Source organism: Nomascus leucogenys, chromosome 3 (genome assembly GCF_006542625.1).
Source record: "Nomascus leucogenys isolate Asia chromosome 3, Asia_NLE_v1, whole genome shotgun sequence".
Lineage (NCBI taxonomy): Eukaryota > Metazoa > Chordata > Mammalia > Primates > Hylobatidae > Nomascus > Nomascus leucogenys.
The window spans coordinates 10,641,315-10,666,553 of NC_044383.1; the positions used below are offsets into that span (position 1 = coordinate 10,641,315).

The following is a 25,239-nucleotide window of genomic DNA, read 5'->3' on the forward strand; positions in this document are numbered from 1 at the left end:
CAGGAAAGGGTTTCGAAAGAAGAATCTATATCAGCTCAAAAAAATTTTTACAAAACCCAACAACAAACAAAACAGACTTCCTTACACTTTCTGGGTTTATTGAGATAAAATGAGATGAATTCTCCCATTTTACATCATATACTAAATCCAAAGTAATAATCCTAACAAGGAATAGACCAGTTCTGATATTCACTTTCTTATCTACTGTTACAATGTGACAGAATGTACAATTAATGGCCCCAACGTGAACTGATTTTACACATGCCAAACATCACATCTAATTTTTTATCTGAAATAAACAATATAAAATTTAAGTTGGTGATCTAAAATAAAGGTTCCAGGTTAAGTACCCAGTTTTCTAAGGTCAGTCAATTAGAAAAAAAAAATCAAATACTCTAAGCATTCCTTTTATATCCCTGAAACTATAAAATAAGGTCTTCATATAAATTAAAACAGTACTTCAATCAAACATATACTATATAAACTAATGAATTATATTAGAAATCCTTAAACATTTAAAACATGTAACACAGAAGTATATATACACTTATGAGTGAAAAATATTACTAGCAAAAATAATACTGTATCATGTTAACTCTTAGTATACAGTACAAGTGTAGTAATAATGAACACTGAGGTCACTTCAGTAAGTAAGATGATGATCCTTAAAAGGACATTAAATTCTTGCTTTTTATAAATATTTTTGGGTTTTGGCTTTGTAATAAATATGTAATAAATATCTACAGTACACTCTTTATGTTGAGAGCTTATCTTTCTCCATTTGAAAGTCTTTCTCCAGAGTCATAATGTCTTAGAGGCAGACCACTGGGCGGGGAGTTGGGATTTTGCAGCAAATCCATTAACAAAGCAATCTTATCATCAATGTGCTCCTGGAGTTTATATATTTGCTGATCAATGTAGTCTATAAGTTTCTTTTCCATCAGTTCCATATTTTTAGAAAGAATCTATTCCAAGTAGGAGCAAACAGGCTGCTCTTCCATTCTGGAAATACATTTTAAAAATATATCAGTTTTCCTTAATATTTTAACAAAACAACTGAACTATACAACAAGCAACCAACATATATTGCTGAAATTTGTCTCTATAAACTGTGCTGTCTTCTTACAGTGTATTTCCAGGTTCTAATATACATCCACAGCAGATGACCGCAGTCATGAACACATACTTATTTCTTTAAACATTTACTAAATATACAATTGAAATGGAAATATAAAAGTGAAGATGATTCCTTAAAGACCAAGTCCTTAGGAAGGGTCTTTTTGATATGGAGCTCCAAATCAAAACTGAACTTGCCGAATTTATTTTAAGGTCAACCTGTATATTTTCCAAGTACTTCCCCCAAGCAACCCTACAATTTAAACAGTTTTGTCTTCTTTCTTTCATACAAACCTTACTAAAGTACTAGAAAGTTCTTTGCTAACCTAATATGAAACTGAGGAAGAATTTAACTGGAATGGGCAAATTAAAGATTAAGAAAAAAAGCACACCAGTTTCTAAAACAAAACTCATATTGCACTTTAGGGCAGTGACTCTTAGAGTACAGTTCATAGAACACTACAGGATCCTTTTAAAGGTTCCAGGAGGACAAAGTGTTTTTATAGTAACAAGGAGATAATATATGCCTTTTTCATCCTCATTCTCTCATGAATGCACAGTGGTATTTTCCAGAGGCTAAACAACCTGTTATTGATATAATGATTAATCAAATGTGTGATAGTATATTTTTGTGTTTTCTAGAATTTCCTAAGGTACTAGGTTTAGGGTATAAATATTTGCTTTTTAAGAGATCAATTCAGTTTGTTTTGAGTAGTTATATTGTGCTTTTATGCTATATTGGACTATATGTACTATAATGCAGAAGCAGACATGAGCAAGTTAATACAGATTTGTGTAAATTTAATACAATGTCATTCTTTTCACTGATTTTTTGAAAATAAGATTTTGTAAAATAAAAACTATTGTTTATATTTATATGCAAATAATTACTATTTAAAAATAAATACAAATTTTAATATAGTCTATATAAACAGATATTGAGTTCTTCATTTTTGAGATTAGACATCCTGAGATGAAAACATTTGAGAACCACAATTCTAGAAATTGCCAAGCAGGTTAAAAATTATTAAATTAAAAAAATTGAAATACAAAATTATAGATTCAAAAAATGTTGCAAAGATACTGTGGAGAGTTATCCAGTACCCTTCACCAATGATCTCAATGGTTACATCTTACATAGATATGGTACAATATTAAAACTAGGAATTGACATTGGTACAATGTATGCATATAGTTCTACTTCACATGTGTAGATTCATGTAACTACCATTACAATCAAGACAGAGAACTATTCCTTAGCCACAAAGATTATCCTTGTGCTAAACCTTTACCATCATAGTCACCCCTCTTTTCCCTATCATCCTTATTCCATGGCAGCCATGATGTTCTCCATTTCTATAATTTTATTTTGAGAATGTCATATATGTTGAATACTATAGTATGTAATCTTTTGATTTGTTTTCCACTTGTCATAGTTCACTGGAGATTCATCCAAGTTGTTGCATGTATCAATAGTTCACATTTTTTTATGAGTGTATTCAATGTACTTACATTCACACAGAAATCTTATGTATGTAATTGTTCATAGCAGCTTTAATGTAAAGCCCAAAACTGGAAATAACTAAAATGCCCTATATTAGCTGTGTGTTAAAGGGTGATACATCCATAAGTTTCAATTTCTGTGGGATACATGCTAAGGAGTATGATTGCTGGCTTGTATCGTAAGTGTATGTTTAGTTTTTTGAGAAATTGGCACTGTTTTTCCAGAGTGGCTGTACATTTTACATTCTCACTAGCAATGTATGAAAGATCTAGTTTCTCTGCATCTTTGCTAGCATTGGGCATTCTCAGATTTTTTTCTTTCATAATGGAGATTGTATTGGTTGTGTTGAGGATCACTACACAGACATTTCAATTTCTGCACATCTCAAATGTATGTACTGAAAATCTAAAAAGCCATGCATCATGATTCTTTTTTGAACTTATTTCAGTGACTTTTTAGCTTAAGATTTACAGACAAAATTTCCTTGAGGATATTAAGCACCTATATTGTTAAATGTTGTAAGCTGTTATAAAGTCCCAACAATTCTAATTTAATATTATATATATAACATAGTCAGATTTTCAGTCTTTCACAACACATTAAGAAAGTTATTAAGAAAACTGGACTACTACATGACCAAAGACACTACAGAGTACACATTATTCTGACAGGGAGAGGCAAGATCAAGGAGTAGTTTTTAGTAAACAATTCTGCTAATAAACATAGGAATAGAAGTTAAAATGATCAAGACATATTAAATACACGACTGTGACTCAAATTGCCAATTATGCCTTGTATTATAAGATATAACCTACACCCTCATGGAATGTTAAGCTAACACTCAAAAAAGTCAAATCCTCCCATAATTCAATATCCCACTATTTTCTGGTTGTACCAAAAATACAACCAGAAAGTGATTTCTCCTCTTAAAAAGCGCATTTAGGCTGGGCACAGTGGTTAACAGTTGTAATCCCAGCACTTTGGGAGGCTGAGGCGGGGAGATCACTTGAGCTCAGGAGTTCAAGACCAGCCTGGCCAACATGACAAAACCTCATCTCCACTAAAAATACAAAAATTAGCCGGGCGTGGTGGCAGGTGTCTGTAATCCCAGCTACTCGGGAGGCTGAGGCACAAGAATCCCTTGAACCTGAGAGGCAGAAGTTGCAGGGAGCTGAGATTGCCCCACTGCACTCCAGCCTGGGCCAACACAGTGAGACTCTGTCTCAAAAAAAAAAAAAAGAGCATTTACACTTTAAAAAGTGGGATGAGGTGGTATTCCCTCCTTTTCAATGTTTCCTAGAGCTACTAAAAAAAGTATAGTTACAAACTAGTTGATAAAAATATTCCTCTAGATTACACAAGAAGGGAGACAGGGACCACTGATAAGACATGGTACCTGACTTGAATCAGACGTGGCTTCTTTCTTTCCTGCTTCATCAGATGCTGGACTCTTCTCATTTTTGGTCTCTCTGTTTTCTGCAGGTAAATCTTTAAATCTTTAGTTTCTTGTTTATCCACTTTGAATCTGCTTTCCCTTTGCTCCCCTTTTCCCTTTTATTTGCACTTTTTTGTCTGAGGATGATTCTTCCTTGCTGCCTCTTTCGGTTTTGTTTTCACCTTTGCAGGAGCAGGTTTATCTGACAACCTCATGGGCCTCCTCTTGGGCTCTTCCTTCACCGCCCCTTCAGCTGGGCTGAGATTCCTCTGGTGCCTGAGGGCTGAGGTGCACCATAAGCCTTCATGAAGCTGGGCTGCTGGACTGCCTGCACACTGCCACTTGTCCTGCCACCTCAGCTTTTATTTTAGCTGTTCAGATAGGTGTGTTGCGATATCTCATCATGGTCTTCTTTTGAATTTCCTAATGGATAGTAATGTTGAATATCTTTTCATGTTCATATGCTGTCTGCATATTCTCTTTGGTGAAATATCTCCTGTCTCGCCCATGTTCTAAATGGATTTTATTTTATTTTTTTTACTGTTGAGTTTTGAGAGTTCTTAATATACCCTAGGTATGAGTCATCTGTCAGATTATTTGGTTTGCAAATCATATATTCTCCCACCTGTAGCTTGTATTTTCATCCTCTTAACTGAGTCAAAGGGCAAAATTTTTTATCTTTAATGAAGTCAAATTTATAAATTTTATTTTATGGATTGTACTTTTGGTGTCATGTTTAAGTACTTTTCTGCAATTCTTAGTTGCTAAAGATTTTCTCCAGTTTCCATCCAAAAGATCATTTAAATCTATGACCCATTTGGAGTTAATTTTTGTGTTGGATGTGAAGTTTAGGTGAAAGAATTTGTATATCTAATTGCACTAGCACCATTTTTGGAAAGTGCTATCCTTTCTGCACACCCCCCCCCCCTTTTTTTTGTGACAGACTCTCACTCTGTTGCTGAGGCTGAAGAGCAGTGGTACGATCTCAGCTCACCACAGCCTTGACTTCCTGGGTTCAAGTGATCCTCCCACCTCAGCTTCCCAAGTAGCTGGGACTACAGGCATGCGCCGCCATGCCTGGCTAATTTTCGTATTTTTTTGTAGAGACAGGGCTTTGCCATGTTGCCCAGACTAGTTTTGAACTCCTTGGCTCAAGTGATCTGCCCGCCTCGGCCTCCCAAAGTGCTGGGATTATAGGTGTGAGCCACCACCCCTAGCCAGTTTTGCGCCTTTATCAAAAATCAATTGAGCATATTTGTGAGGGTCTATTTCTGGCCCTCTATTATGTTCCATTGATTTATACTTCTATCCCCACACAATACTACACAGTATTGGATACTCTACACTGGGAAGAGTGATTCCCAATCATTTAATTCTTTATTTGAAAGTTGTTTTAGGCTGAGCGTGTAATCCCAGTACTTTGGGAGGCCAAGGCAGGCGGATTACTTGAGGCCAGGAATTCAAGACCAGCCTGGCCAACATGGTGAAACCCCATCTCTACAAAAAATGCAAAAAATAGTCAGGTGTTGTGGCGGGCGCCTATAGTCCCAGCTACTCGGGAGGCTAAGGCGTGAGAATTGCTTGAACCCAGGAGGTGGAGGTTGCAGGAAGCCGAGATTGCACCAATGCACTCCAGTCTGGGTGACAGAGCAAGACACCATCTCAAAAAAAAAAAAAAAAAAGAAAAAAGAAAAACAAGTTGTTTTAGCCATTCTACTACTTTTGCCTTCTCATATAATTTTAAAAAGTCTTGTTTTTGTCTACAAAAAGTCTTGGTGGGATTTCGATACAAATTACATTAAGCCTGCATAACAATAGGGAGAACTAACAATTTTACTATGTTGAGTCACCAATCCATAAACAGGGTATGTCCCTCAATTACTTCTTCTATGATTTCTTTCATCAGCATTTTACAATTTTCAGCATATATATCCTGTGCATGTTTTGTTAGATTCATATCTAAGTATTTAGTTTTCTTTGGAGCAACTATAAATAGTATAGTGAGTGAGTCTCTTTTAAGTTGAAAAGCTTACTTTTATTGTTACAATTTTCTACTAGGAAGTCAACATTTAATAATTCATTGTTGACAGGTGAGTTATAAAAATAAATTGTTTTTAGTTTTGGTTTCCACATGTCATCATTTGTACAGTTAAGCCTCAGTATCTGTGGGAGACTGGTTCCAGGACCTCCCTCCCCAAACCCACCCTTGTGGATACCAAAATCTGCAGATGCTAAAGTCCCTTACATAAAATGGCAATACTTAATAAAAGTAAATTCTATGTAAATACTTGTTATACCGTATTACTTAGACAATAAGGACAGGAAAAAAGTCTACCATGTTCAGCACAGACACAATTATTTTTTCTCTATTTCTGATCCACAGTGGGTTTAATCCATGATGCAAAAGCCATGGATATGGAGGGCCAACTGAATATAGATAAGCAACTGATTTTGATCTTTCATCCTGTGACTTTTGCTGAACTCATTTATCAGTTCTAAACCTTTTTTAAAAAAATATTCCTTGGGATGTTCTACATAGACCATCTTGTCATCTGTAAATAAGGACAGTTTTCTTTCATTGCAATCTGTATTTAATTTTTGTTGTCTTACTGCAGTGGCTATAACTTCCAGTACTATGTTGAGTAAGAGTGGTGATGGCCGGGTGCGGTGGCTCATGCCTGTAATTCCAGCACTTTGGGAGGCTGAGGTGTGTGGATCACGAGGTCAGGAGATCGAGACCATCCTGCCTAACATGGTGAAACCCCGTCTCTACTAAAAATACAAAAAAATTAACCGGGCATGGTGGTGGGCACCTGTAGTCCCAGCTACTCAGGAGACTGAGGCAGGAGAATGGCATGAACCCAGGAGGTGGAGTTTGCAGTGAGCCGAGATCGTGCCACTGCACTCCAGCCTGGGTGACAGAGCGAGACTCTGTCTCAAAAAAAACAAAACAAAACAAAACAAAAAAAACCCCAGTGGTGGGAAAGGACATCCTTGCCTTGTTTTTCACTTAGGAGGGACGCATTCAGTTTTTCACCATTAAGTATTATGTTAGCTATAGGTTTCTTGTAGACATCCTTTATGAAGTTGTGGCAGCTCCTCTCAATTTCTAGTTTTTTGAGTTTCTTTCGTCATAGATTGGTGTTAGAATTTTAAAAATACTTTTCTGTGTTAATTTATATAGTCATATGAATTTTCTTCTAGTCCGCTGAAATGGTAGATTACATTAACTTTCGAAATGGCTGAAATGGAGTGTTTTACAAATGTCAACTAGATCCTGATGACTGATAGTGTGCTATTCAGTTCTATATCTTTCCTATAATTTTGTCTAATAGTTCTATCAATAACTGAGCATGGGGTGTTAGGTGTTCAGCTATAATTATGGTTATGTCCATTGCTCCTTTCGTATCTATCAGTTTTTTGCTTCATGTAGTTTGAACCTCTGTTTAGTGCATACTCATTTAGGATCACTATGTCATTGTCTTTTTATTATTATGTAATGTCCCTCTTTTTATCTAGTGAATTTATTTGCTCTGAAGCCTGCTTCACCTGATACTAATCTATGACTTCTGCTTTTTTAAAAATTAATGTTTTCATGGCATATCTTCCTACTTTTGAGCTACCTATGTCATTATATTTGAAAAGTGTGTTTTGTCAACTGCATATGGTTGGGTTGTTTTATAATCCATTCTATACATCTCTTTTAATTGGTGAATCTAGCCATTTATATTTATAGTAATTATTAAAATATAATTATCTTAGATACTTCCTCTACATATATTAAGTACCACATCATATGGTGTTATAATTTTTACTTCGACCATCAAATATGATTTAAGAGATTTATGAGAAGGATAACCTGTTATATTTACCTCTATTTTTATCCATCCCATTGATCTTTCTTTTTTTTATTATTATTATTATACTTTAGGTTTTAGGGTACATGTGCACAATGTGCAGGTTTGTTACATATGTATCCATGTGCCATGTTGTTTTGCTGCACCCATTAACTCGTCATTTAGCATTAGGTATATCTCCTAATGCTGTCCCTCCCCCCTTCCCCCACCCCACAACAGTCCCCGGAGTGTGATGTTCCCCTTCCTGTGTCCATGAGTTCTCATTGTTCAATTCCCACCTATGAGTGAGAACATGCAGTGTTTGGTTTTTTGTCCTTGTGATAGTTTACTGAGAATGATGTTTTCCAGTTTCATCCATGTCCCTACAAAGGACATGAATTCATCCTCTTTTATGGCTGCATAGTATTCCATGGTGTATATGTGCCACATTTTCTTAATCCAGTCTATCGTTGTTGGACATTTGGGTTGGTTCCAAGTCTTTGCTATTGTGAATAGTGCCGCAATAAACATACGTGTGCATGTGTCTTTATAGCAGCATGATTTATAGTCCTTTGGGTATATACCTAGTAATGGGATGGCTGAGTCAAATGGTATTTCTAGTTCTAGATCCCTGAGGAATCGCCCCACTGACTTCCACAATGGTTGAACTAGTTTACAGTCCCACCAACAGTGTAAAAGTGTTCCTATTTCTCCACATCCTCTCCAGCACCTGTTGTTTCCTGACAGTGAGATGGTATATCACTGTGGTTTTGATTTGCATTTCTCTGATGGCCAGTGATGATGAGCATTTTTTCATGTGTTTTTTGGCTGCATAAATGTCTTCTTTTGAGAAGTGTCTGTTCATGTCCTTCGCCCACTTTTTGATGGGGTTGTTTTTTTCTTGTAAATTTGTTTGAGTTCATTGTAGATTCTGGATATTAGCCCTTTGTCAGATGAGTAGGCTGCAAAAATTTTCTCCCATTCTGTAGGTTGCCTGTTCACTCTGATGGTAGTTTCTTTTGCTGTGCAGAAGCTCTTTAGTTTAATTAGATCCCATTTGTCAATTTTGGCTTTTGTTGCCATTGCTTTTGGTGTTTTAGACATGAAGTCCTAGCCCACGCCTATGTCCTGAATGGTATTGCCTAGGTTTTCTTCTAGGGTTTTAATGGTTCTAGGTCTAACATGTAAGTCTTTAATCCATCTTGAATTAATTTTTGTATAAGGTGTAAGGAAGGGATCCAGTTTCAGCTTTCTACATATGGCTAGCCATTTTTCCCAGCACCATTTATTAAATAGGGAATCCTTTCCCCATTTCTTGTTTTTGTCAGGTTTGTCAAAGATCAGATAGTTGTAGATATGCGGCATTATTTCTGAGGGCTCTGTTCTGTTCCATTGATCTATGTCTCTGTTGTGGTACCAGTACCATGCTGTTTTGGTTACTGTAGCCTTGTAGTATAGTTTGAAGTCAGGTAGCGTGATGCCTCCAGCTTGTTCTTTTGGCTTAGGAATGACTTGGCGATGCGGCTCTTTTTTAGTTCCATATGAACTTTAAAGTAGTTTTTTCCAATTCTGTGAAGAAAGTCATTGGTAGCTTGATGCGGATGGCATTGAATCTATAAATTACCTTGGGCAGTATGGCCATTTTCAACGATATTGATTCTTCCAACCCATGAGCATGGAATGTTCTTCCATTTGTTTGTATCCTCTTTTATTTCATTGAGCAGTGGTTTGTAGTTCTCCTTGAAGAAGTCCTTCACATCCCTTGTAAGTTGGATTCCTAGGTATTTTATTCGCTTTGAAGCAATTGTGAATGGGAGTTCACTCATGATTTGGCTCTCTGTTTGTCTGTTATTGGTGTACAAGAATGCTTGTGATTTTTGTACATTGATTTTGTATCCTGAGACTTTGCTGAAGTTGCTTATCAGCTTAAGGAGATTTTGGGCTGAGACGATGGGGTTTTCTAGATATACAATCATGTCATCTGCAAACAGGGACAATTTGACTTCCTCTTCCTAATGGAATACCCTTTATTTCCTTCTCCTGCCTGATTGCCCTGGCCAGAACTTCCAGCACTATGTTGAATAGGAGTGGTGAGAGAGGGCATCCCTGTCTTGTGCCAGTTTTCAAAGGGAATGCTTCCAGTTTTTGCCCATTCAGTATGATATTGGCTGTGGGTTTGTCATAGATAGCTCTTATTATTTTGAGATATGTCCCATCAATACCTAATTTATTGAGGATTTTTAGCATGAAGTGTTGTTGAATTTTGTCAAAGGCCTTTTCTGCATCTATTGAGATAATCATGTGGTTTTTGTCTTTGGTTCTCTTTATATGCTGGATTACATTTATTGATTTGCGTATGTGGAACCAGCCTTGCATCCCAGGGATGAAGCCCACTTGATCATGGTGTATAAGCTTTTTGATGTGCTGCTGGATTCGGTTTGCCAGTATTTTATTGAGGATTTCTGCATCAATGTTCATCAAGGATATTGGTCTGAAATTCTCTTTTTTGGTTATGTCTCTGCCAGGCTTTGGAATCAGGACGATGCCGGCCTCATAAAATGTGTTAGGGAGGATTCCCTCTTTTTCTATTGATTGGAATAGTTTCAGAAGGAATGGTACCAGTTCCTTCTTGTACCTCTGGTAGAATTCAGCTGTGAATCCATCAGGTCCTGGACTCTTTCTGGTTGGTAAGCTATTGATTATTGCCACAATTTCAGAGCCTGTCATTTGTCTATTCAGAGATTCAACTTCTTCCTGGTTTAGTCTTGGGAGGGTGTATTTGTCAAGGAATTTATCCATTTCTTCTAGATTTTCTAGTTTATTTGCATAGAGGTGTTTGTAGTATTCTCTGATGGTAGATTGTATTTCTGTGGGGTCGGTGGTGATATCCCCTTTTTCAGTTTTTATTGCATCTATTTGATTCTTCTCTCTTTTCTTCTTTATTAGTCTTGCTAGCAGTCTATCAATTTTGTTGATCTTTTCAAAAAACCAGCTCCTGGATTCATTACTTTTTTGAAGGGTTTTTTCTGTCTCTATTTCCTTCAGTTCTGCTCTGATTTTAGTTATTTTTAGCCTTCTGCTAGGTTTTGAATGTGTTTGCTCTTTTCTAGTTCTTTTAATTGTGATGTTACGGTGTCAATTTTGGATCTTTCCTGCTTTCTCTTGTGGGCATTTAGTGCTATAAATTTCCATCTACACACTGCTTTGAATGTGTCCCAGAGATTCTGGTATGTTGTGTCTTTGTTCTCGTTGGTTTCAAAGAACATCTTTATTTCTGCCTTCATTTCGTTACGTACCTAGTAGTCATTCAGGAGCAGGTTGTTCAGTTTCCATGTAGTTGAGTGGTTTTGAGTGAGTTTCTTAATCCTGAGTTCTAGTTTGATTGCACTGTGGTCTGAGAGACAGTTTGTTATAATTTCTGTTCTTTTACATTTGCTGAGGAGTGCTTTACTTCCAACTATGTGGTCAATCTTGGAATAGGTGTGGTGTGGTGCTGAAAAGAATGTATACTCTGTTGATTTGGGGTGGAGACTTCTGTAGATGTCTATTAGGTCCATTTGGTGCAGAGCTGAGTTCAATTCCTGGATATCCTTGTTAACTTTCTGTCTCGTTGATCTGTCTAATGTTGACAGTGGGGTGTTAAAGTCTCCCATTATTATTGTGTGGGAGTCTAAGTCTCTTTGTAGGTCACTCAGGACTTGCTTTATGAATCTGGGTGCTCCTGTATTGGGTGCATATATATTTAGGATAGTTAGCTCTTCTTGTTGAATTGATCCTTTACCATTATGTAATGGCCTTCTTTGTCTCTTTTGATCTTTGTTGGTTTAAAGTCTGTTTTATCAGAGACTAGGATTGCAACTCCTGCCTTTTTTTTGTTTTCCATTTGCTTGGTAGATCTTCCTCCATCCCTTTATTTTGAGCCTATGTGTGTCTCTGCATGTGAGATGGGTTTCCTGAATACAGCACACTGATGGGTCTTGACTCTTTATCCAATTTGCCAGTCTGTGTCTTTTAATTGGAGCATTTAGCCCATTTACATTTAAAGTTAATATTGTTATGTGTTAATTTGATCCTGTCATTATGATGTTAGCTGGTTATTTTGCTCGTTAGTTGATGCAGTTTCTTCCTAGCCTTGATGGTCTTTACAATTTGGCATGTTTTTGCAGTGGCTGGTACTGGTTGTTCCTTTCCATGTTTAGTGCTTCCTTCAGGAGCTCTTTTAGGGCAGGCCTGGTGGTGACAAAATATCTCAGCATTTGCTTGTCTGTAAAGGATTTTATTTTTCCTTCACTTATGAAGCTTAGTTTGGCTGGATATGAAATTCTGGGTTGAAAATTCTTTTCTTTAAGAATGTTGAATATCGGCCCCCACTCTCTTCTGGCTTGTAGAGTTTCTGCTGAGAGATCAGCTGTGAGTCTGATGGGCTTCCCTTTGTGGGTAACCCGACCTTTCTCTCTGGCTGCCCTTAACATTTTTTCCTTCATTTCAACTTTGGTGAATCTGACAATTATGTGTCTTGGAGTTGCTCTTCTTGAGGAGTATCTTTGTGGCGTTCTCTGTATTTCCTGAATCTGAATGTTGGCCTGCCTTGCTAGATTGGGGAAGTTCTCCTGGATAATATCTTGCAGAGTGTTTTCCAGCTTGGTTCCATTCTCCTCGTCACTTTCAGGTACACCAATCAGACGTAGGTTTGGTCTTTTCACATAGTCCCAAATTTCTTGGAGGCTTTGTTCATTTCTTTTTATTCTTTTTTCTCTAAACTTCCCTTCTCGCTTCATTTCATTCATTTCATCTTCCATCATTGATACCCTTTCTTCCAGTTGATCGCATCGGCTACCGAGGCTTCTGCAATCTTCGCGTAGTTCTCGATACTTGGCTTTCTGCTCCATCAGCTCCTTTAAGCCCTTCTCTCCATTGGTTATTCTAGTTATCCATTCGTCTAATTTTTTTTCAAAGTTTTTAACTTCTTTGCTATTGTTTTGAATTTCCTCCCATAGCTCGGAGTAGTTTGATCGTCTGAAGCCTTCTTCTCTCAACTCGTCAAAGTCATTCTCCATCCAGCTTTGTTCCATTGCTGGTGAGGGACTGCATTCCTTTGGAGGAGGAGAGGTGCTCTGCTTTTTAGAGTTTCCAGTTTTTCTGCTCTGTTTTTTCCCCATCTTTGTGGTTTTATCTACTTTTGGTCTTTGATGATGGTGATGTACAGATTTGGTGTGCATGTCCTTTCTGTTTGTTAGTTTTCCTTGTACCAGACAGGACCCTCAGCTGCAGGTCTGTTGGAGTTTGCTAGAGGTCCACTTCAGACCCTGTTTGGCTGGGTGTCAGCAGCAGTGGCTGCAGAACAGCGGTTTTTCTTGAGACCACAAATTCAGCTGTCTGATAGTTCTTCTGGAAGTTTTGTCTCAGAGGAGTACCTGGCCAAGTGAGGTGTCAGTCTGTCCCTGCTGGGGGGTGCCTCCCAGTTAGGCTGCTCGGGGGTCAGGGGCCCACTTTAGGAGGCAGTCTGTCAGTTCTCAGATCTCCAGCTGCGTGCTGGGAGAACCACTACTCTCTTCAAGGCTGTCAGTCAGACAGGGACATTTAAGTCTTTAGAGGTTCCTGCTGAATTTTCGTCTGTCTGTGCCCTGCCCCCAGAGGTGGAGCCTACAGAGCCAGGCAGGCCTCCTTGAGCTGTGGTGGGCTCCACCCAGTTCGAGCTTCCTGGCTGCTTTGTTTACCCAATCAAGCCTGGGCAATGGCGGGCGCCCCTCCCCCAGCCTCGCTGCTGCCTTGCAGTTTGATCTCAGACTGCTGTGCTATCAATCAGCGAGACTCCGTGGGCATAGGACCCTCCAAGCCAGGCGCAGGACACAATCTCCTGGTGTGCTGTTTTCCAGGCCCGTTGGAAAAGCGCAGTATTAGGGTGGGACTGACCCGATTTTCCAGGTGCCATCTGTTACCCCTTTCTTTGACTAGGAAAGGGAACTCCCTGACCCCTTGCACTTCCCAAGTGAGGCAATGCCTTGCCCTGCTTCGGCTCGCGCACGGTGTGCTGCACCGACTGTCCCGCACCCACCGTTTGGCACTCCCTAGTGAGATGAACCCAGTACCTCAAACGGAAATGCAGAAATCACCCGTCTTCTGTGTCGCTCAGGCTGGGAGCTGTAGACCGGAGCTGTTCCTATTCGGCCATCTTGGCTCCACCCCAATCTTTCTTCCTTTCTGAAGTTCTAAGCATTCTTTTGTCATCATTTCCTTGGATAACTTGGATAACCTTTATCCATTCTTTAAGGGTAGGCCTGCCAGTGCAAAATAATCTGTTTTCATTTATTTGAGAATGTCTTTATTTGCTGTTTGTTCCTAATGGATATTTTTGCTGGATATACAATTTGTGACTCACAGTTCTTTTACAGCACTTGAAAAATGTGCCTCTTCTTATTGGCCACCATAATTTCAGATGAGAAATCAGCTGTCGACAAATTTGGTATTTCTCTATAAGAATATGTAGTTTCTCTCCAGCTTTCTTTTAGAATTTATTTTTTATTTTTTGTTTTCAAAAAATTATGATATGACTTGGCATAGACTTATTTGAATTTATCCTGTGTAGGACTTACTCAGCTTCTTGAATCTGTGAGTTCATGCCTTTCCCCATTTCAGCTTTGGGGAAATTTCAACCATTATTTCTCCAGATATTTTTTCAGCTCCAAACTCTCCCTTCCTCTCCTTATACCACCCCAGCTAGAAAATTAAAGTATCATCTGATTTTGCGGGACAGTGGTGACATCACCCTGGTAGAACTGAAGTACTGCTGGTTTCAGCTGAGCAGGGGCTGGAAGTTTAGCTTCTACTCGACTCTGTTGATACCACCCAGTAGCAGAATTGGAATGCTGCCCACTTCTTCTGACTGAGAGATGGAAGAACAGCTCACCATTTAGCTTGCTGATACCACCCCAGTAGAGAAACCAGAGTACAACTGCCTCATTCAACAGGGCAGGCAGGAGGGCAGTATTTCCATTGGTGTTTGACTGGAGTAGGACAAGTATTATTGAAAGGTTTTGTTTTGTTAGGACTCCCTTTTCCTGGTCCTTTGGTTAGATGGAATAGGCTTTTCTTGAAGCTCTTAATTTTTGTCCCCATTGGTTGTCCCAGGTTGCAGACTTCTTTGGCACCCCATCCAAGATATATGGAAGGCAAAAAAACTCAACATTGCATTGCTCCTCAAATCCTACAGTCCCTAAGCAGTCTGACTTCTTTCTACTTTTCACAGTCCTTGTATGTTTCTTCGTTGTACTATGTCCAAGGATTTTTATTTGTAAAATGAGGATCTGAGAGGAATGGCAATATTCTATCTCAGCTGGACCCAGAAGTGTCCCAAGCAGTTTTTGAATCCCTGTATACTGTATAGTCTTTTGATTTTTTTTTGCCATTACACATAACAACTAGTTATCATTGATACAGATTATCAACAATTGAAGACTATGCCATCTCATATAACAATTATCATTGATGTAGACCGCCAATTATTGAACACTAATATTATCTTTCTGTATCCTAAGAACCACCTTCATTTAAATAAATTAAATTCCTAAAATTTTAACAATGTTGGAAACCTTAAACAAATCTCAACCAATACAAATATCTAACTTTACACATTGAAAAAAAAAAAAAGATTTAACCAGTAAGGCAAAATAGTTAAGCCAGGTCTCTGACTGAGTCCTTAATTCTAGCCTAGTACAATATTTCAGCATGCTCCATCTATGTAAAGAATGGGGAACATACTAAATACTCAGCCATTCCTCAATCCAATCAGGACTCTCACAAACTTGGAATTATGAGACCAGGGTATAAGGGCCTATATGCTATAAATAATTACAATGTTAATACATTTTTTGATGACTTCAAAATTAGCCTAGGTCAAATGTGATTTACAAAGAAAATCTGTTATGATGGCTCATTTGCTACAATCAGGAAAAAATATATACATATTATGGTTCCCACAGCTGCTCTCCATTCATATGGATCACTTTCAACTTCAACCATTAGCTATGCTTGTAACTCACAAAATGCCTGACAAGTGTGCAACACCTCCAGTTACAGGCACAGGCACTTCTTTCAAAACAATCTATTCTCTGTAGAATAGTTATTCCCTACAAGTATATTAATAGTAAGCTGTAAAAAAAAAAAAAAAGCTGCTAGAATTTTCTGTTGAAACAGATTTTAGGCAGTACTCACTGACACAAATCTGCTTCTCTTTCTCTTCATCTAATTCTCCCACCTACCAAATCAAAACTATATCCGTGTTAAAATACTTACCCAACACCAAGAATGCCTTCATCAGGTGATGTTTTCCTGTCACTCCGCCTTATGTCCCACAAAGAGATAGTTAACTTGACTACATAAATTCTGGAGAAAAGGCAGCAACTCAGAGTTAGATATATTTGAGCTGTCATTTGCTTTCTTTGGTAAGAAAGGGGATGTTGCATTTTTAAGATCATTTTCAAGAAGGGAATGGTTTTGTGGCACAATTTTACACTCATCAAGCTTTGTAGAATTCTCTCCACTAGATGCCTGTGTACTTTTATCAATGTACGCTTGTAAGTTTTCAGTCACGTTTCCAGATGGCAATCCAGTTCTAAAAGGGAAAGGCGTGGAGGATGACTTGTCTAAGGCTCCTAAGGCAGATGGGCATTGTAGTCCAATCATATGCTTGTATCCAGTATTGCCCAACACCAAATGAAGCTGCTCTTCAATAGGAATACAATTCTAAACAAGATAAATAAGTAAATGTTAATATTGGTAATCTTGACAGCTACCTTTTAGAGTAATTAACAGCTAACTTTTGGAGTATGAGTCAGGCACTGTGCACTATTTCATCTAATCCACAAAACATCCTTATGAAGTAGGGTAATATTACTATCACTTTATATTAAATTAAATTGAGGAGACCAAGGCTAAAGGTGGCCTGGCCAAAGTAACACAGCCAGTAAGTGGCAGAACTGCAACATGTACTCAGGCCACTTAACCCCACAGCTGGGGCTTTTAATCATTTAACTGTAGTTTTTTCTAAAAATATATTAAAATAAATATAGAATGGTTAGTAAAGTGGCATTGGCATATTTCAATGTTTCCACTAAAAAGACTTCTTTAATTAGCAGTAATAAAATGCAGTACTCTCAACTATGTCACAAGAATTGACAATTTTCTTAGAAGTTTCTGCTTAGCAGTGCTAATCACAATACCAAAAAATTTGAGAAGCCTAAATACTCACTAATCTAGCAGTGATTAAATAAGTACAAAATATTCATAAAGTGACATAGTATATAGTTATTAAAAATGACATAGGGATATACTTCTCACTTAGAATGTGGCCCATCTCATATTAGAGGAAAATGACTATAGAGCAGCATAAAGGAACATTAAAAATATTTATGCAGAATTGTGTCAATATATATGAATATGTAAAGAACTATATATGTGTGTATACATAATTTCATATATTGCATACACATAATTTCATATAAGTGACATTTCTGAAAAATCAAGTGTTTTATCTCTGAATATCTTATGTGATTTATGAAATTAGTTTTACTTATAAAAAATTCATATATCATTTTGAAAAAACAAGAAAAAGTTATTTTTATTTGGAAGGGGAAAAAGTAAACCGTGTAAATCATAATGGAATATATTTTGAGAAAATGGGGTACACCATTCTTTCATTCAGATAACATTAAATGACAACAGTATACTACACACTTTGATATGGAATTCCTACTCAATATTCTAAATTGTGAAGCAAAAACAAAGCCAGCAATCTAAACTTCAAACACAAGGAAATAAGAACCTTTATATTTATCAAGATATCACACAGATGACCATTTCAGACTTACATGACTCAGAGTACCAAACTTTAGTAAAACTTTCAAGAAAGCAAGTAATCTCAATTCAGAGGTAAAGCTGAGGGGCTGAGACTTCCAACACAGGTCCCCAGGTGCTTCCTTTCTCCAGGACAGACCCTGCCTAGACAATGTGTATGGTTACACCATTACACAGGAGTTGTTTTAGCCATGAAACATCCCCATTCTATGCTCAGATAGTTACAAAGCTTATATGACATTTTCTAGGGAGACAATATATAGATGTCTGGTTTGTTAACTCCATAAATAAGAACTTTCTTACTAGGAAGTAAGTCTTTTATTAGCATGTTTAAAGGAAGAATTAACATTCTTCCTTCTCCAGGGTGTTCCCCAAATGTCTCCAGATGCAATGATTTAGAGTGTGTGCTGGGAGACACAGGGGGTGGGAATTGGTTACAACACAATCTACTGACTGGAAGGAACATGCTTCTATATGCATAGAAAACTCTAGACAGATAGAGTTTACATTCATAATACACTATGCATAAGACTCATCTGGAGATGCTTGTTTAAAATACTGATTCCTGGATCCCACTCCCTAGGATTCAGGGCACTGGTGAGGGCCAAGAATCTGCATTTTATAAACATTTCAAGGGATTCTTGAAGTTCCTTATCTCTTTCTTGAAATAAACCCATGTTACCCTGGGTACCTCCATATTCCAAAAACCCATTTACTATCAAATCCCTGAAAATCTGATTTCCACCTCATCACTATTCAAACTGACCCCCCCAAGATCTCCAGGGAGTCCTTAATTGATAATCCAAAGGGCACATTTATCGTACATATATTCCATACCATAAACAAGAAAGACTAGGTGTCTATTGCATAAAGTTTATTTTAATGAGATAAACAGACCAATACATAAACAACAGTAAAAATAGTCAAGAGGGCTCTGAAGAAAACGTGATATAGATTTGGAGGGAAAGCCTACTTAAAACTGGGTGGTTAGGGAAGATCTCATTGAGGCTGTAACATTTAAGCCAAAATCTGACAGGACAAAGTCAGTTATGCCAAGATTTAGGGAAAGAAAACAGTTATAAGTGTAAAGGTCCTGAGGTAGAAACACATTTGGATATTTATAGAATGCATACATCAGAATGTCTTGAGCAAGTTGCCCAAGGAAACATGGCAGGAGATGAGGCTGAGAAGGCAAGCAGGGCCTACACCTTAGAGATCAGGGTCAGGAATCAAGATTAATTCTAAGTATGATGGGAAGCAGTGAGAAAGTCTTACACAGGATGAGAACTTTGAGGCCATTCTGAGTGCACTGTGGAGAATGGATTTTAGCAGAGCTGGAGGACCAGTTAGGAACCTCCTGAGGTATCCAGGGGAGATCATGGTGTGGGAGGAAGGAAAGTACACATTTCCATCTTTTTTGGAACTCTTCCTTCTGTCGTTTCCATAATCTTCAGCTCTCCTTGTTCTCTTAACTCAGCCCACATGGTAATAGTGGTACTACATTAATATCTGTAGGCCACACATCTACAAGGAGTTCTTTACTTGCATTATTTATTTTAAATTTTTACATCAATCCTGTGATTGTTACAGTGTTACCACTTAGATATAGATTTTGTACATGAAGAATTTGTGTTAAAAAAAAAAAATGAATCAACTTGCCCAAAGGATGCAGAACTAAGAGGAGACAGGACAAGAGTTTGAGGTAATTTTACCTGACATCAAATCCTTTCTATTGCTACTCTATCACGCTGCTACCTTCTACATTTCTGGTTCCTTTTTCCTCTCCCTGTATCTGTACAAACGCAGCTAATCTATTCTCCAAGGATCTTTCTTCCTTGCTTCAGTCCCTCTCTTCACCACACTCCATCAGCTACTGTGGGTACACCTCTAAACTTCCCTTCCAGCCACTTAAGGTTCATTCCATTTCTCCTAATCCTCTGTTTTCAGATGTTTGCAACATCCTCCCATGGAATGTTTTATTCACAGCTAAAACTCAACATTCCCAAAACTAAACTTTTCTTCCCCCCAAGCATCCCCCTTCCTTGGGTTGAATTTAGATTATTTGTTTTGCCATCCTTAAAGCCTCAATTTCACATTTGATTCTATTTTTCTCCCACAACACCAATATTAAGTTAGTTGTAAAGTCCCAACAGCTCCATTGTTTTAGCATTTCACCATCCAGCATCATGTTACTATGTTGAATCTTAGACCCTCATTCTCGCCCATCTGGATGAGGGGAATAACGTGTAGCTGGTCTTCTCCTTGTAGTCTCACTTTCTTTTGATTTACCTTACACATGACAGTGGAAATACTTACAAATTTAAAGCAGCACTCAGGGTGTGGTGGCTCATGCCTGTAATCCCAGCACTTTGGGAGGCCAATGCGGGTGGATCACTTGAAGTCAGGAGTTTGAGACCAGCCTGGCCAACGTGGTGAAACCCCGTCTCTACTAAAAATACAAAAAAACAAAAAAATTAGCCAGGTGTGGTGGCAGGCACCTGTAATCCCAACTACTAGGAAGGCTGAGGTGGAAGAATCGCTTGAACTTGGCAGGCAGAGGTTTCAGTGAGCCGTGGTCGCGCCACTGCACTCCAGCCTGAGCAACAGAGCGAGATTCCATCTCAAAAAATAAGTGAAGTAGCATTCAAAGCTCTCACTATGACCTAGCTGAAATCTATTTTACTTAACTTCCCCTATTACCCTTCTGCTTCAGAGAAATGAACTACTACGCATTTCTCAGCTATATCCAATTCTTTCAGCATTGAAGATTTTATTCACCCTATTTTTTGTCTGAATTGGCCTTCTTCCAAATTTACTTGCCTAATCCTGTCCTTTAAAGGCCTAGATAAAAATACCACTTCCTTTAGTGAGCCTTTCCTAATCTTCTTCATCCTTCCCCATTTGTATGTCCTAGAATGTAAATCCTTAAAGACAAATTATAAACTGATAGCTCTGCATCATGAAATGTACTCAAACTAGTGCCTTGTTCACTAAGAAGTTGCTTAATAAATACTTGCTGAATGAATATGTGAATGAATTCATGAAAAAGTGTGAAGATTTGTAGTCAAAATATTTTGTAGGAGGGCAAGTCTATGAAATGTTATTTTTTACACAAGTAAATAAGGATAACAGTTAAATCAATTACAAAATTTCAAAGAAAAAATTTACATCACTACATGTACTTATAAAAAGCCATTACTTTTAATTTTTAATGGGATCTGGAAAGTCATCCATTTCTACTTACCCACTGCTGAAACCTAACCATATTAATCAATTGCTGAGCTCCAGGAGATAACTTTGACCCCATGGACTCCATTATGGTTTGGATCCTGTCTAGGTCTATTCTTGATTTTAGAGCAGGAGAGCTTGTTGAATAATTTGCTGAAACTGCTCTCATGTGTATCACAACTTTACTGAAGAACACACACTGCCTTTCACCAAAGGAGCGCAACTATTACAATACAAAGTTCAGGAAAATAAATAATAATATTAAACAATATTCACTATTTAAGGTCACTTCTTTGTATTATCAGCAAGAGTAAAGTATTCAGGAAAACAAAGATAAACTTTAAATATATTTTCAAGTTTTCCCTAATACAGTAATGGTCGGAGGTTTCCATTTATTATGAAACTCAGAAGAACAATTTATATAAGACAATGTCATTTTCAAACTAAAAAAATATACTAAATATATGAAAGAAGGTAAAATTAAAGTTTCATTTATTTAAGCAACTCAGAATAGACTACGCCAATCTGAGACTTTAACGCACAGCAGCTTACTATAATATTCTTTAATACAAAATAAGGGTGTTCAGAAGCCCATCCAAAGTGTTTACTGAATTACTAAATATAAATGAGCCATTTAGAATTATAAGGCAGGGTCAAGATGGTCTCACGTAACCCACTGGTTTACACATTTAAAAAGATGAAGTTAGAGGTAATTTTCTAACTTGTCAAAGGATTACCCAATTAGTAAAAGTCAGGCTTAGAACCTAGCTCTCCTGGCTATTATAATAGTGCCCTCTCCAATGCTTTATGCTGCCTCTCTTCATTCATGTTTATGAACCAAAAGACATTTCATGTGTGGCACCAAAAACAGTATCAAAGTGGAAAGGAAACAGGATTTAGAATGAGATAAACCAGAGTTCAGTTATGAGTCTGCTCTGTATGGCCTGTATGATCCTGGACAAATGCCAAAACGCAAATCAGAATTAACATGAGGGAGGATAATATCAATGATTTCACATGGTGGTTGTGATTATGTACCAAAATTTCCAATGAGTAAGTATTTGAAAATATTCATCAGTAACTATTTTTTTAACTTTCATATTCTGCTGCCTCAGAATAAGCTTTAGTAGGCTTGGGATTTTCCTAAATGAAATGACCCTTTGCACTCACATATACTTCCACAGAATAGTTACAAAAAATACTCATCTTCAGAGAGACACACGGAACCATATGTAACCCAAAGACACAGGTCAATTCAGACCCATGGCACCAAAGACGTGACCATCCTTCACAATTAAGAAAACACTGTTAAATTTAAACACTCGCCTCTCATCCTCTCTCTTATCCCCTTTCTGCTTCTTAATCCTTATAGCCTTTCTCACCACCAAACAAAACACAATTTTATTCAGAGTGTGCTTGTTACCTGTCTCATCCCATTTGAATATAAGCAACACAGGGATAGTTGCTCCATTCTATTACTGCTGCTTCCGAAATGCCTACTACAGTCTGTATCTGGTATCAGTAGGCACTCAAATATTTGTTGAATAAATCACTTTATTTAAATGACTTTGGAAGCTATTAATATATACTACCTAAAACAATGTCTTGGAACAATCTGATCTGTAAGTTTGTTACTTGCCTGCTATAAAAATCATTAACTTTTTCCTTATTCTTTTCATTTTTTTTTCTTTTTTGAGACAGGGTCTCCTTATGCCACCCAGGCTGGTCTCAAACTCCTGGGCTCAAGGGATCACCCTGCCTCGGCCTCCCAAAGTGCTAGGATTACAGGCATAAGCCACCATGCCTGGCCAACTTTTTCCTTAAAGTAAGTCTCACAACCCTGTATAATGTGGAGACAAAAAGAGTACAATGCTTTATTTTCTTTAGTCCTCTAATTTACCCATGAGGTAGGTCCAAAGAAATGTAGAGATTTTCCCAAGGTCACTCAGGCAGTAACTAACAGAACGGCATTAATACTTTGGGCTATTTGTAGCTCAGTACTCTTAGACTGATGACATCACTAAAGTTCACCTCAACAATATTTTTCATATTAAAGGTACCAGTCCAAATAGCTTTTAGGTGCTTTTCTCTGCAACTTCTCTAATTCTTGTCTTTTTAAATATAATGGGGCCAAAACGTGGTTTTCTTGGCACCATAGTTTCATATAAAGATAAACAGGGACTAAGTTGGACTAACTGTATGAACAAACCAACAGTACATAAGTATATTATACATACATTTGCAATTGTCAAATTAGTTAAAATTTAGTGATGACCTACCTTTATTTTACAGGCATGAGTGGAGGATGCCAATATTAAGTAATTTTTGTAGAAAATAATTTCGTGTTTACTGAAAATAAAATAGAATAAAAATTATCTTTTCACTTATATAAATTATAATTTTAAACAGCTGCCGTAAAAAATAAATTGTTTCCAGGCCATTACTTAAATCCTGAGATTCAGTTTGCCTTGTAGGGGACAAACAGTTGAGATCCCTTCTGAAGTGACCTGGTTAACCCTGTGTCGTGTATTTATTATTTCTAATATGCACAATATATATAATAGTTGATATTTTGATTTATATTAAGGTGAGATTAGCATAGAATGTTACTATAAGGGACTAGAGAAAAGATAAAACTATAACACATTGAATATGGACTAAATAGGCTGGTGTGGCACAATCTTGGGCTTGTAGGTTCCTTACAAAATATGTGATCAAAGTTCCAGACTGACTGTCAAGTTAATTTCTGGAAAACAGAGCATTGTGAGTTTATGGAGAGAGTCAAGAAGCAGCAATAAGGACTGCACTCTTTCCTGGACACTTTAAATAGTATGACCCTTTCCAGGCTCACCTCCCCTTTATTAGCTCTAAATTTCTGCATTCCTAAAAATGAGGAAGCTGAACTAGATTGCCTAGAAGATGCTTTCATGGTCTAACCTTCTATCCCATAGTAGGTTTTTATCTTCTCTCCTCTAATGTAAACATCAATGTCAGAGAGTCAATCAATATTGCAAAAGGTAAACAGAATAAAAACACCAATTCAGAAGAACACTTTCCCATGTACAAGTCACACACCTGTCATCCAGGACAGTACATTCTTGCCCCTACTGGTTCCACAGTACTCCTCTCCTAAGTACACTTCCATATTTCTTGCTGAACTTAAAATGCCAATAGAAGCGATTTCTTCACCTCCATCAGGGCCACACAATCAGGTAAAGAAAGCAGGGGTTTCCATCTTGGTTGTTCAATCTTCTCTTCTAAATCACCAGATTCTGGCTGAGAAGAAAACAGGTGAAAACATCACACAGTATAGTTTCTGAACATGGCTCAAAACCCACTTGTTAGGCCATGAGGTTTATTCTGACAAATGCTCAACACAGAATTCATAAGGAAATGGAGGCATCACACATTGGGGCTTCCTCTTCTATTTTTTCCTCAATCATCAATGTTCTACTCAGTCTCCTGCAATTGATTCTCGGATAAATTACTGGACACCTACTGTGTGCATAGGAGTAGGAGCAGAACATAATAAAAGACAAAGTGTGTCTTTTTCGAAATTAAGTCGACGGCGGTCATCTGTAGCTGGACTTTTTACACAGCCTGTTTTGGTGGAGAGGAGGTGGCTTGTTTGAGGGTAGATGGGAGGACTGACTTTGACAGCAGCCCTGACGACCTGTCACGCCTGACGGCGATGTTTATGAAATTCCAAGTCCTGGTCACCTTCCCCTGCTCATGCCTCGGGGCCTCGGGTACTTCCCGGCCAGACCCACCGCGCCTCCGCCACCCCGGTCCTCGCCTCCACCTCGCAGCCCCGCTCCCCCGCAGAGACCCGACACCAACTGCTCTCCTGGGTCCCAGACTCAGACCCTCACGGTTCCCCGAGGAGCGCGGCAGTCGCCGAGCGCAGCGACCCGGTCCCCGGCGGCCCGGCGCATCCTGGAGCAGGTGGCGCCAGAAGCTCCTCCCAGTCGAAGTCGCAGGCGCGGAGACCAGCCCGGGTGAGGAAGCTGTGAGTTAGGGCCCCGCCTGCGGCATCCCAGGAAGCGGCAAGCGTGGGGCGGCGGGTGAGGCCCCAGTCCTCGGACCGCGTGTCCACTGCGCCGCCTCCTGCCAGGCCAGCCCAGCCCTGGAACCTCTCTTCCAGTGCTTAAGTGTCGGCCAGTGCAGCGCAGAAACGGGCAGGCAGAGCGACTCCCGGCTCACATCATTTCAAATGCCCGCCCCTTATAGCTTTGGTGAGAACCTGCACCAGAGACACGCATGCGCAT

The 25,239-nt window shown here is 38.3% G+C and overlaps 1 protein-coding gene and 2 pseudogenes across 2 annotated transcripts in view; 1 reads left to right on the forward strand and 2 right to left on the reverse strand.

Annotated features, from left to right (window-relative positions):
- Window positions 1-25,239, forward strand: part of LOC100602329 (uncharacterized protein C10orf88) — a 131,230-nt gene that overhangs the window by 53,921 nt on the left and 52,070 nt on the right. The gene's annotated exons all lie outside the window — the stretch shown is intronic.
- Window positions 60-25,233, reverse strand: LOC100586314 (annotated as a pseudogene).
- On the reverse strand, window positions 3,249-6,188 carry LOC105739480 (annotated as a pseudogene).